This window comes from Otolemur garnettii, unplaced genomic scaffold (assembly GCF_000181295.1).
Source record: "Otolemur garnettii isolate 467f Iridium unplaced genomic scaffold, OtoGar3 scaffold00006, whole genome shotgun sequence".
NCBI classification, from domain to species: domain Eukaryota; kingdom Metazoa; phylum Chordata; class Mammalia; order Primates; family Galagidae; genus Otolemur; species Otolemur garnettii.
The window spans coordinates 5,269,655-5,283,641 of NW_003852401.1; positions in this window are offsets into that span (position 1 = coordinate 5,269,655).

Here is a 13,987-nt window from a genome sequence, read left to right on the forward strand (position 1 = left end):
TGCTGAATAAAAAATTATACAATGGGTACAATGTATAGTATTCAGAGATGAGTAAATTAAAAGACTAGACTTTTCTACTATGGATTTCAACCATGTAATAATGATCTACTTGTACTCCCTAAATACACTTAAATAAAAAATTTAAAAAATAATGATAGAATACATTTGAATAAATAATTACTGAGAGTTTCCTGACCTAAAAAGAGATGTGATTCACAAATTAAAAATCCATTTCAAGTTCTGATCCACATTTTTTTAAGATGTATTAATGGTAAACCCAATCCAAAAACATTGAAGTAAAATTATTTTAGAAAAGAAGAAGACATGCTGTTACAATAGCCTTGTTGCATAGTTTAAAGTTGGATCAAGTGATACTTTCTGATTTTTCTTCTTTGATTAAAGTTGTTTTGGCTATTTAGGTTCTTTTCTGGTTTCATATGAAGGGTAGAATTATTTTTTCTTGATCTGCCAAAAATGATATTGGTATTTTGAAAAGAATTTCATTGACTTTGTAAATCAATTGGCTAATATAGACAGTTTAACAATGTTGATTTTGCCAATTGATGAGCATATGTTTTTCCATTTGTTTACATCCTGTGCAATTTCATTCCTCAGTTTTTAGTAGTTCTTCCCATAGAGGACTTTCACCTCCTTGGTTAAATATTTTCCTAAGTATTTTACTTTCCTTTTTGCTATTATGATAGATACTGAACCTTTGGTTTGATTCTCAGCTTGACTGTTGTTGGTATATAGGAATGCTAGTGATTCATGTTCATTGATTCTGTTTCCTGAGACTATGCTGAATTTATATATCAATTCCTGAGTCTCCTGGAAGAATCTTTGGGATTTTCTAGATAGAAAATCATATCATCAGCAAAGAGTGATAGTATGGCCTCTTCTGCCCCATTTGAATACCCCTGATTTTCTTCTCTTGCTTGATTTCTCTGGCTACGACTTCCAGCACTATGTTAAACAGATGTGGTGATAGTGAACAACCTTGCCTAGTTCCAGATCTAAGCAGGAACACTTTCAATGTTTCCCTGTTCTATATGATGTTGGTTGTGGTTTCCACATAAATGACTTTTATACTTTTGAAGTATGTACCATCTATGCCTATTTTGTCAAGAGTTCTTGTTATAAAAAAGAGTGCTTAATTTTGTCACAGTACTTTTTCTGTGTCTATTGAGATGATTATATGGTCTTTGTTTTTGCTTCTATAGATTTGCAAATGTTGAACCATCTTTCCTTCCCTGTAATGAAGCCCAATGACAGTGGCAGATTTTTTTTTTTATTGTGATGCTGAATTCAGTTTGTTAGAATTTTATTGAGAATTTTTCATCTATATTCATAAGAGATATTGATCTATAGTTTTATTTTTTGGTTGTGCCCTCTTGTAGCTTTGGAATAAAGGGGATACTGTCTTCATAGAATGAGTTGTGGAGGATTCCTTTCTTTTTGATATTACGAAAATAAGAAAATTGATATTAAGAAAATACTATTAATAGTATTATTAATATTTTGATATTAAGAAAATACTATTCTGCAGTATAGGTATCAGTATCTCCTTGTAGGTCTGATAATATATGACTATAAAACAATCTGATATGGGTCTATTTTTTCTTGGAAGATTTTTATATCAATTTTGTTACTAGATATTAGTCTATTTATGACTTCTAGTTTTTCCTGATTGAGCCTAGGGAGGTTGAGTGTTTCCAAGAATTTGTCCATTTCCATGGAGAATGGAAAAATGGAATTATGGAATTTGTCCATTTCCATAATCTGAAAATTTTTTTCCAGTTTTTGTGCATAGAGGCTTTTATAGCATTTTATGGTATTTTTATAATATTCAGAGATGATGTTTTATATTTATTTGATGTCAGCTGCAAAATCTCCCTTTCTATTTCTCATTGAGCTTATTAGGCTTCTTTCTTTTCTGTTTTTGGTCAATCTAGCATGAGGTCTGTCAATTGTTTTATCTTTTCAAAGAACCATTGTTTCATTAATCTTTGGTTTAATTCTTTTGTTACCAATTTCATTTACTTATGTTCTGACCTTTGTTATTACTTTTCTTCTGCTGGGTTTGGAGTTCATTTGCTCTTCTTTTTATAATTCTTTGAGATTATCATTGGATTGTTGATTATGCACCTTTCTTTTATTTTTTATGTAGGCATTTAAGGCTTTGAATATTTGCCTTAGGAACAGCTTTGAGGATATGAATATTCTCCATGAATTTTGATAACTTGCCTACCTTTTGCCATTTAGTTTGATGAATCTCATAATTTCTATATTAATTTTCTCTTTGGCCCAATAATTGTTCAGCAGTAGGTTGTATTTTTTTTATGACAGTGTATAATTCAGTGTTTCTATTGGAGTTGATATTAATTTTATCCCACTAATACTGACACAGAACAGAGACATGGACCAAGGGAATGGAACTAAAAAAACAGATATAAAACCATCTCCATATTTCTATTTGTTATTTGACAAAGTAGACAATAATATATACTGAGAGAAAGAATTCCTATTCAATAAATGGTGCTAAGAAAATTGGATAGTCACATGAAGAAGACTAAAGTAGGTTCACACTCCTTGCCATTCACAAAAAAATCAATTCATAATGCATAACATACCTAAGTCTAAGGCAGGAAACTATATGAATTCTAGAAGAAAATTTATAGACATCAGCTTAGGCAAATAATTTATTAAAAAGACTCCAGAGGCAATTGTAGCAATAATAAAAATTAACCAAGGGGACCAGATTAAATTGAAAATTTTCTGTAGAGCCAAGAAAACAATCAATAGAGCTAATAGAAAACCTACATGATGTCCTAAAATATTTGCATAATATATATCTGATAAAGAGTTGATAACCAGAATCTATAAAGAACTTAAGCAATTTGCAAGAAAAAAAATCAAATAATCCCATTAAAAATGGGAAAAGAATATGAACAGAAGCTTTTCAAAAGAAGATAGAATAATGACTGATAAACATATGAACATATGAAAACATGCTCAATATCTCTAATCCTCTGGGAAATGTAAATCATAACCAAAAAGAAATATCCTCCAACTCCAGTGATAATGACTTTTATTAAAAATCCTCCCAAAACATATGCTGGGATGGTTATGAAGAGAGAGGAACATTTATTCATTGTGGGTGGGATTGCAAACTAGTACAATCTCTGTGTAAAGTCATAGGGAGATACCTGAAAGAACTCAAAGTAGACCACCCATTTGATTCAGCAATCCCACTATTCGGTATTTACCCAAAGAAAAAAAAAGTCATTCTATCAAAATGACATGAATAGTAGAATGTTTACTGCTGCACAATTCACAGTCTAAAAGATGTGGAAGCAACCCATGTGCCCATCAATACATGAATGGATTAATAAAATATGTGTAGCATGGAGGACTACTCAGCTACAAAAAAAGGGTGAACTAATACCTTTTGTAACAACGTGGATGGAATTGGAGACTATTATCCTAGACTATTCTAGTTTCACAAGAATGGAAAAAAGAAATACCATGTGTACTCTCTATTAAATTGATACTAGTCTACAATCACCTATGTGTACTTTTGGTACTGAAATTCAAGGGAAAACAAGCCAGTGGGAGGGAAAAGGAGGAGAGGAGGTAAATTCATGCCTAACATGTACAACACACACTGAGTGTGGAACACTCCTATAACTTTGACTAAAATGGTACAAAAGCAATTCATGCCACCAAACTTTTGTATCCCTGTAATATTCTGAAAAGAAAATAGAAATAATTTTAAAATCTATTAGGAAAAAATAAAAGCATATTAATGTAAACAAATCAATATTATTAGCAGTAATAGTTTCCAGAGAGAATAATGTGGAAATAATAATAAGAATAACTAATTAATTAGACTTACTGGGGATTCTGAATTATTTGTATATCTCAGGATAGTTGTTACTATTATTTACATTGTGCAAATGAGAAAATTTAGACCCTGAAAACTTAAGAGACTTTCTTAAACTTATATAGTAATTAAGAGAGGCTGTTTACCTATGTTTTTAAATTCACCTTAGTTATTCTTTGAGAGTGACAACTAATCAATACTTTTAAAGATATTATAATAGAAATATTTTAACACTCAAATGATTTGGAGGCTGTACTTAATTATAAATTAAGTGAACCCAGTGAACCAAGAGGGCATTTATAAGATACAAGAACAAAACACATAGAGCTTGACAAGTGATGTCAGTAAGTTTGATTATCTTTTAAATAATAATTTATGCATTTAAAAAAGTAAAATAAACAGTAAAATATTAATAAATATTAATAAGATGTGCTGGTTGAGATGGCCATTGTAATGGGTAAAGCATGGAAAAGTTTACTGCCATATTGGCAGACAAACATATTGAATAACAATTTTATATTTAATATGTAAAGTATATATTTATACATATGTGTACATATATATATATAAAAAATTCCATATAGAATCACCTCCCCATCTGTGGGTTCCACATCTGTGGATTCAACCAACCATGAATTCAAAATATTCAGTAAAATAAATAAATGAATGGTTGCAAATACGTATAGACATTTTTCTTGTCATTATTCCTTAAAAAACACTGTATAATTAGAAGATAATTAGGTCAACATTGTATTAGGTATTATAACTAACAGAGATACTTCATTGCATATGGAAGGATGCACATAGGTTATAGCAAATATGATATGATTTCATATAAAGGACTTGAACATTTATATGTTTTGGTATCACAGAGATTTCTGGAACCAACCCCCCATGGAAAGTGAAGGACAAGTGTATTATACATAATCATGTCCAAATGTAAATGGATAAAAGAACTAGATAAGTTGCAAAAAGTATTAACGGTAGCAGAGGATAAACAAGGAAAATAAAATAAAGGGTAATCATAAAAGGCAGAGTAAAATTTGGTGGAAAAGTAAAAATCTATCATCATAATAAATATAAATCGACAATGTACACCTATGAAAGCATAAAACTATTGATAAGAAAAAAATTTGACTTAGCTATTGTCTGTTCTTAAAAGTCACATCATAATTAAAACTACTTCTAAATGTTTCAGATAAAGAAATGGGAAAAAGAAAAATGGAAGAAAAACTATTGAGAAGAAAGCTATGATACCAATACAATAACAAATACAATTAAAATTAAGGCAGAGACCTCAAAATATAGAAAAGGATAAATGGCATAATAACCAAAATAAAGTTTACCTAGAAGATTATGACATTTTATATACTTAAGAGCATTGTGTAAGAATTAATAAAGTATAAAATTGCAAGTATTGAAATTTCACTAGACATTTATAAATCAGGCAAAAAATATCCTTATAAATCCAACATATTTTTATAAAAAACTGACTAAAATTTCAAAGAAATTGTTGCCCACAAATAAGTTTTTAAATATATAGCATTAAAATGGTACCTTTTATTAAAAGATAATAAAAAATAAAATACGCTTTAAAATAAAATAAATTAGTTTCTTTTGAATCTTTATTATATGATTGATTTTGAAAACGCAAATGCAGAATTTGATGATCATTTCTTTTCAATTTCATCTTATTGAACATTTGGCTCTCTGTTTCAACCTGGCTTGACCATCTTAGATATTAAATCTGTAGCCATAATCAACTTTTTTCCTTCTAGGATTTATGCCAACATTTATTTTATAAATATGTCTTCTATGTATTGATTTGATTCTGTTAACATGAAGAATAGGGAATTTACTCTTCATGTGTATAACTAGTGATGAAATAACACACTCGTCCTTCCAGATAACAAAGATTTTCATTTTAATTATCTTTTAAATGTTATATACTTTTATACTATTATAAGATAGTAGTAATGCAGCTTCTTTTTTAAGCCTAAAGTATGGACATACCTCTTCTGTTATTCATAACATACCTAAAAAAAGTAACACGTTATAAAAGGAAATAGGCATTGCAAAAGTTTTAACAAAGCAAAGAAGAAAACAATGACGTATACCTAAATCAATTAGTATAATGTACTGAAATCATACAAAGAATGTGCTTTTATTATGAACAAATTAAATTCAAAATCTATAAGAGAAAGATATCTGGAAATTCTCAAATAGATGGAATGAGATTATACACATTTAAAAATTAATGGATCAATGAAGGCATAAAAAATAGAAAAAACCATATATACGTATATGCACACATATGTATATACATACACACACACAAACACATATATATGAAGCAAAACTAAAAGCATTTCAGAATTTGTGAGATGCAGTTAAATGTTTGGAGGGAAATTTATAATTTAAAGCTTGATTAAAAAGAATGATCTAAGGATAATTTATCTAAACTTCTACCTTAAGAACTACTTTTTAAAATAGATGTTGTGACACAAAATAAGCCAAACTTATGAAATAAAGAACAGAAATAAAGAAATATAAAATTCAATGGAAAAAAAGTCAGAGACATTAAAAGCTGATTCTCTGAAAAGATCTCTAAAATAAATACTTCTCTAGTCAGACTAAACTCAAGAGAATAAAAAATATACAAATTACTAAAATCAATAATGAAAAAGGAAGTATCACTATGGAGTCTACAGACATTTAAAAAGTGAATAAGGAAGGAAGGAAAGAGTTAAAATAGGGCTTAAGAAAACTTTTGCAGGAAGTGGAACAAGATGACAAACTAGAGACATCTTCTTAGCTGCCACTCCCAGTGACACAGGCAGAGAGGACTCCATCCACTTCTGGTTGGAGTGCCCTGCCGAAAACCATCACTCTGGGGCACAATGAGACAGCAGGGGATTCCAGGAGCTAAGGAGGAGATCAGGAGTAGCGGAAGAACAGCACATAAGGCAAGGTTCTCGGTGTGTGCAGAGGCTGGCTGGCTTTCTGTCAAAGGCCTAGAGATAGAGAAGACCTCTATTGCAGTTTTCTTGGACTTAGGTACTCACCAGAGCTGTCTTGGGAAGGGCTGAACAAGTAAGTGAACTGTAATGGTATCTAGCAGCTGGGATTGAACCACCAGGCAGGGTGGAATTCCCATCTGTTCAGTTGCTAGCAGGACACTGCCAGTGGGAGGGCTGCAGCATAGGTTCCGAGCAGATGGCTGCCTCTGGTGCACCTGCCCAGTTTGGGGAGCCCTCTTGGGGTGAGTAAGGCAGCTCCTGCACCCCCAGGAAAGTCCCTTTGAGGCCAAGGAGTACTGTTTGGAAAGTTGATGGGTGTTACCTAGAAAAAAAAGTCTGGTCAGAACTTCAGGCTCCCAATCCTGTGAGGATTAAACACTACTGAAGAGACCGAGCCTTAATTGAGGGCCAATAAATCAGGAAGATGGAACCAGGTCTCCTCAGCAACTACATATTGGCCTCCAGCCCCCATCTATACAACAGAATCAGCCAGCGAGTGTGTTTTATGTCTCCTAACTCCAGAGTACCACCCACCTAGTGTCCAGGCAATATAATGCTACACACACACACACACACACACACACACGCACACACTTTTTTAAATTTTTTGCCTTTTAAAAAATTTTTTGTTGTATTTTTATTTTTTTCATTTTTATTTTCTTCAATATGTAGGGCTCAACTTTTGCTATAATTTTCTGCACTGTATTTTCTTTCTTTCTTTTCTATTTCTCTCCTTTTTCCTTTTGTAGAGCTTTTTCTACTTTTCTCATCTTTCCCTCATAAGTTTCCTCAACAAAAGGAAATAGGTTATTTCCTTTCTTTTTTACTTTTATATAACTCTATTTTTAATTTTCTTTATTGATTTTTAGTTTATTGTCCTTTTCTTTCTTTCTAGTCTGTTTATTTCTGTTTCAGTTGATATTCTATTTATGGGACAGAGCCTTGCTCTGAGTCCTGGGCTGGGGTACCAAAGCATTGGCCTGGCTCGAGACCTTGTGTCCCTGATCTAGGGCATCCTTCTAGCCTTCACCTTTCAAAGGACTCTACTGGTACATCCCCACCACAACATGCTGCTGATTTACTTTTATATTTGGCAGAAGTGAGGAGCCTTTTCCTAAGGCTGTTAAGGAGCTCCTGGCCTCAAGGAATCCGGCTGGCCTAACCTCCCAGAGTCCTGGAATTATGGGAGTGGGTCAAAGTGCCCTGCCAAATACTGCTATTACTCTTCTCTTTCCATCCTTCTACTCTCTATTTTTATTTTTTCCTTTCACTCCCTTTCCCCCCTCTTTTTATTTCTTTTGTTCTTCTCATTCTTTTCTCTTCCTTTTGGCCCTATGCCAAAAGGCCACTCCATCACCTAAGCACAGAGACAAGAAGCTTTAAAGAGAATGAGGAAGTGAGAGAAAAATTAGGGGAAGGAAGTGTACAAAAAGAAAACAAGAGGAACCAACAAAAGCATTCTGCCAATGTGAAAAACCAGAACAGATCAATCTGTTCATGATTAAGAATCATGAGGTAGCTACCACAGAGGATTCCATCTGTAAAGAAATTATGGAAATGACATAAAGGGAATTTAGAGTTTGGATGGCAAAAACAGTGAAGGGAATTGAAGGGAAAGTGAAAAATCACCGAAAGGAAATTTAAAAAACTGACCAAAGAAATGATTGAAAGACATCCCAATGCAAATGTCTTTATGATAAAATGAATTTTTGTCTTCTGTGTAGATACCTCGTAATGGGTTTGTGAGTCAGATGGAAGGTCTAATTGGAATTCTTTGAGAATGCTCCATACTTCTTTCCAAAAAGGCTATATAAGTTTCCAATCCCACCAACAGTGTAAAAGTGTTCCCTCTCTCTGGCATCTGCACTGGCATCTACAGCTTTGTGACTTTGTGATGTGGGCTAATAGAACACTTTTTTATAAGACAGGCAATTACTCAAATCCTGGTATCACCATATAACAAATCTGTGATCTCAGAAAAGTTTTTCAGGTTATCTATCAGTTTGTAATATTTTCAAAATGATGATTATAATAGTAGTTTATTCATAGTGCTCTGTGAACATTTGAATTTAATATATTCAATGTTGTATAGAAAAAGTCCAATAAATGCTAATCACTATTATCATTGTATTTTTAAATAGAATTAGAAGTCCAAGTATGGACTCAATAGCATAAGGAAGTTTGATGTAACTTATCCTGGTTGCTGTCGTTCTGGTTGCTCATTCTCACAGGGTGTGTTTTACCTAATTAGTTGTTACAAATATACCTATCCTGGAAATTGTTTTATATCTTTTGATTATTATTTTCATCTCTTAATTCTTAAAAGTTACACATTAGTTGTGATTGTCATTTATTAAAATATGTGATTGTTAAAGTGTCTTCTGCTGGTCTTCTCATTTATACAAAGACATCACCGAAATGAGAGGCTATAAGCTTTCTTGAGGATGTGAATCAAAGTCAGCCTCTGAAGCACCTGCATGAACAACTCCTAAGATGCACACTGAAATATAGACTCCTGACTCACCTCAAACTTACTGAATTGGAATTTCTATTTGCAATGGCCAAGGAACCTACCTTTTATAAACTTTCCCCATGCAGTACTAAAATCAGACAGGCACTGGTCGGAGAAGCTGTACTCTGGGACCAAAGATTTGTGACATTGAATACATTATCAACAATTCCCTAGCCCCCAAAGTTCTTTCTATAATGCTAGGTTTTAGATATTGTTTCTAGAGGTGTCATCTTCTTGCTTTTTCTTTTAATATTTAAGTCTTCTAGATGCAAACCATTCACTCTATAGTTTGCTAACCAGTCTGAATGGCTTTTGTCACTTTCCAGAAATCAAAAGCATTGTTATTCTGTTATAGGTTATTTTTAAAAGCTAAGGGGTGGGGGAGCTTAATTTTCCGAAATCAAGTGCTCAAGTTTTCCTTCATCACCCTGACCCCATCTTCCAAAGGGACTTTTCTTTATGATATTTCACAAACACGACAGAAAGCCATGAGATCTTAGAATTGCTTTGAACAGGAAACTTTTCCTACAGCTCTAATTAAAAGGAAGTTTCAGACCTACAAATTAACAGTTTTAATATGCTGTTCCCGGTGATTAACTGCTTCACTTTAACAGGCATTCAGTGTGAACACTACAACTGTTAATTTTAGAGGCTTGATTTTTAAATTCCAGGAAGAGTAAAACTCGTTCAAAACAATTCCTGTAACTTTGTCATTGGCCTAGCTGTCTTTACTTTAAAAATCTTTGTGAATAACATTATTTTCCCTTCAAGAAATGTGTCTCTTTTACCTAGAATAAAATTGGAGCAGAAATCTTGGTGTGTTTTTTGTTTGTTTCCGTTGGTGTTTTTGAAATTTACCTCAGTCACTACCTTCCCCTATTACTGTCCTCTGGAGACTGGATGAGGAGAAAATATTGGAATGAAAATTTTATGTAATCAAACAGTTATACTTGGTAGATTTTAGAAATAAAAATTTTAAAATAAGCCGTAATATAACCAGCTAACAATGACAAGTATTAGAATTTATGGTAAATTAAATCTCTTGAAAAATCTAAAATAAATATATACTGCCAGCTTTAAAGAAAAAGCTGACTCCTGACTTTTAGTGTTTTGCTTGTTCCTTTGAATCCCTAGAGAACAAAGAGCCCTTGATTATCAAGAATGATATAAAATCCACACGTAATCCAAAAAAATTCCTTTTAGCTTCTAGTTTTAAAGCCTTTCCTTAAATAAATCTTTTTTCAAAGCTGCTTATACATAGAATGGCAGATTTAAAATGTACCTCAGAAAATTGAAACTTACATATGTATGTTTACTGTCACTTTCTTGTATCCATTCATTCTCATTTTACTCTCTCTTTTCAACTCATTTCTACCTGTCTTCCACAGGAAACCAATCTCATTTATTTAGTCAGTTTCTGTTTACTTTTTCTGTCATTTCTTTTGGCACAGTGATCAAATATGTGTATATATATGCATAGTTTCATACATGTATTAAAATCCAGAGTAGGTGTACATATCATTACACATATATTTTTTATAAGTCTGTACATGTATATTTTTAATTCTTTTTTGGAGACAAGGTAAAGCTATGGGTATTCTTTTGCCCTTTGTATTTTTCCCCTAAGAATATATGCAGGTATTTTGAAAATTGCTTCATAGTAGTTCACCAACATATCACTTAGACTTTTATATATATATAATATATATATATATATTATATAGCTGTATTGCACTTAGATATGTGTACCTAAGATTATTCAGCTACTCTTCTATGTATATATTCATTTTATTTCCAATATTTTGCGATTATATTATTTTTATTTTATTCTTGAGACACAATCTCACTATGTCACCCTGGGTAGAGTGCCTTGGCTTCACAGCTCACAGCAAGAGATTCTCTTGCCTCAGCCTCCCAAGTAGCTGGGACTACAAGCACAGCCACAGTGCTTGGCTATTTTTTGGTTGTAGTTGTCATTGTTGTTTGGCAGGCCAAGGCTGGATTTGAACCTGCCAGCTCCAGTGTATGTGGCTGGCGACCTATGCCGCTGAGCTACAGGTGCTGAGCCCATTTTGCAATTATAGATAATGCTGTGATAGATAAACCTATGTGTATATATAATGCACCTGCAAATACATGTATACGTATATATGTGTGTATCTGTGTGTAATTTGTATTGTGAGAAACATATCTTCAGGTCAAATTCTAAGAAATGAATATGTAAAATGAAAAATAAATATGTAAGAGATTCTGTGTCCTTACAGTGGCTCCAATGGAAAATTTCTATTTTTAGTTTTTTCCAATGATTGATTTTTATGCATTTTAATTTTTACCAATATGGTACCTTAGAAATAATATTTTGTAGTTTTAGTTTATGTTTTAAAACATTGTGATTGAAGTGAACATCTTTCCCCATGGTTAAGAATTATTTTAACGTATATTTTTGTGATGTGTTCATGATTTTGCCCATTTTTTTTCTGTTGGATGTTTCTGTTTTTAACCTCAATGTGTTCTTCATATTGTTAGGTCTTGATGTGTGATATATAGTACCAGAAGCTTCTCCTAGTCTTTCAGTTGCTTTTTGTCTTTCTTGTATGTTTTGTTAAGGAGAGTTTTCTTAAAATATTTTCCGTTGCCAAATGTGTTAATCTTTTAATTGATTGTGTGTAGATTTTGAGTCATAGTTAGAAAACTATCTCCTACACTCATCAAAGAATTCACCTATGATTTCTTTCAGTACCTACCCGGTTTCATTACTCTTATTAATATTAATTTATATTTAGATCTCTGATTCATTTAAAGTTCATTTTTGTTTATGATGTGACATGTTGATCTAATTTCATCTTTCCCCCCTTAGTAACCATTGGCCTTGGTGCAACAACTCCATTTTTACCCCCAAAATTTAGAAATGCTATCTTTAACAATCCTTAAATATTTATGAATTTTCAGATTTATTTCTGGATTTTTTGTTCAAGTCTACTCTTTTGTCTATTTATACATAATACCATACTGTTTCAGTTACTAATTTCTTCTAATTTTTATTTCAAACAATAAAGGGGCACAAATGTTTTAGTTACATGGATACCTTATACGAGCATAATGTTTAAGTCAGAGCTTTTGGTGTACCCTCCACCAGAATAGTGTTCATTGTACCCAGTAGGTAAGTTTTTAACCTACATCTTCCATCTCATCTTCCCCCGAGCTTCTTGGTTTCCAAAGAACTTGACATATCTTTCCTCAGTGTGTACCCATCATTTACCTCCCACTTATTAGTTAGAACACATGATGTTTTGTTTTCCATTCCTGAAATGCTTCACCTAGGATAATAGTCTCCAGTACCACCCAAGTTGCTGCAAATGACATTGCTACATTTCTTTTTATGGTCACGTTTTCTCTCTCCATTTGTGATTTGGTGGAATCTTAGGTTGGTCCCACATCTTTGCAATTGTGAATTGTGAAGCAATAAATATCAAAGCACAGGTGTCTTTTTTATAAAAAGACTTCTTTTCTTTTGAGTAAATATTCTGCAGTGGGATTATTGGATCAAATAGTAGATCTACATTTATTTCTTTCACGAATCTCCATACTGTTTTCCAAAGAGATTGTATTAATTTGCAGTCCCACCAATAGTGTATAAGCATTCCTTTCTCTCTGCATCCATGCCAGCACCTATTATTTTGCTGCTTTTTAATAAGGACCATTCTGATAGGGATAAGGTGATATCTCATTGTAGTTTTAATTTATATCACTCTGGTGATTAGTGATGTTGAGCTTTTTAAAAATATATTTGTACAATGTTTCTTTATCTGCTTTTGAGAAAAGTTTTGTTCATGTCTTTTGCCCACTTTTTGAGGAGATGGTTGACATTTTTCTTGCTGATTTATTTAAGTTCTTCAATTATTGTTGGGAATTCATTGAGGATACAAGAAACCAGGTTGCACTGATTGCATTTGTTAGGCAACGTCTCTCTTACAATTGTGTCTTGCCCCCAAATGGTGTGTCACACACCAAGACCCCACCTCCTCCCTCCCCGTGTCATTAATTGTCATTAATTCTCCTCATATCAGAATTGAATACATAGGATTCATGCTTCTCCTTTCTTGTGACACTTTACTAAGAATAATGTGTTCCACTTCTATCCAGGTTAATACAAAGACTGTAAAGTTTTCATTGTTTTAATGGCTGAATAGTATTTCATGGTGTACATATACCACAGTTTGTTAATCCATTCCTGGGTTGGTGGGCATTTAGGCTATTTCCACATTTTGACGATTGTAAATTGAGCTGCAATAAATAGTCTAGTACAAGTGTCCTTGTGATAAAAGGATTTTTTTTTCCTTTTGGATAGATGCCTAGTAATGGGATTGTAGAATCAAGTGGGAGGTCTAGCTTGAGTTCTTTGAGATTTCTCCATACTCCTTTCCAAAAAGATTGTGTTAGTTTGCAGTCCCACCAGCAGTGTAAAAGTGTACCCTTCTCTCCACATCTGTACCAGCATCTGCAGTTTTGAGATTTTGTGATGTGGGACATTCTTGCTGGGGTTAGATGGTATCTCAGGGTGGTTTTGATTTG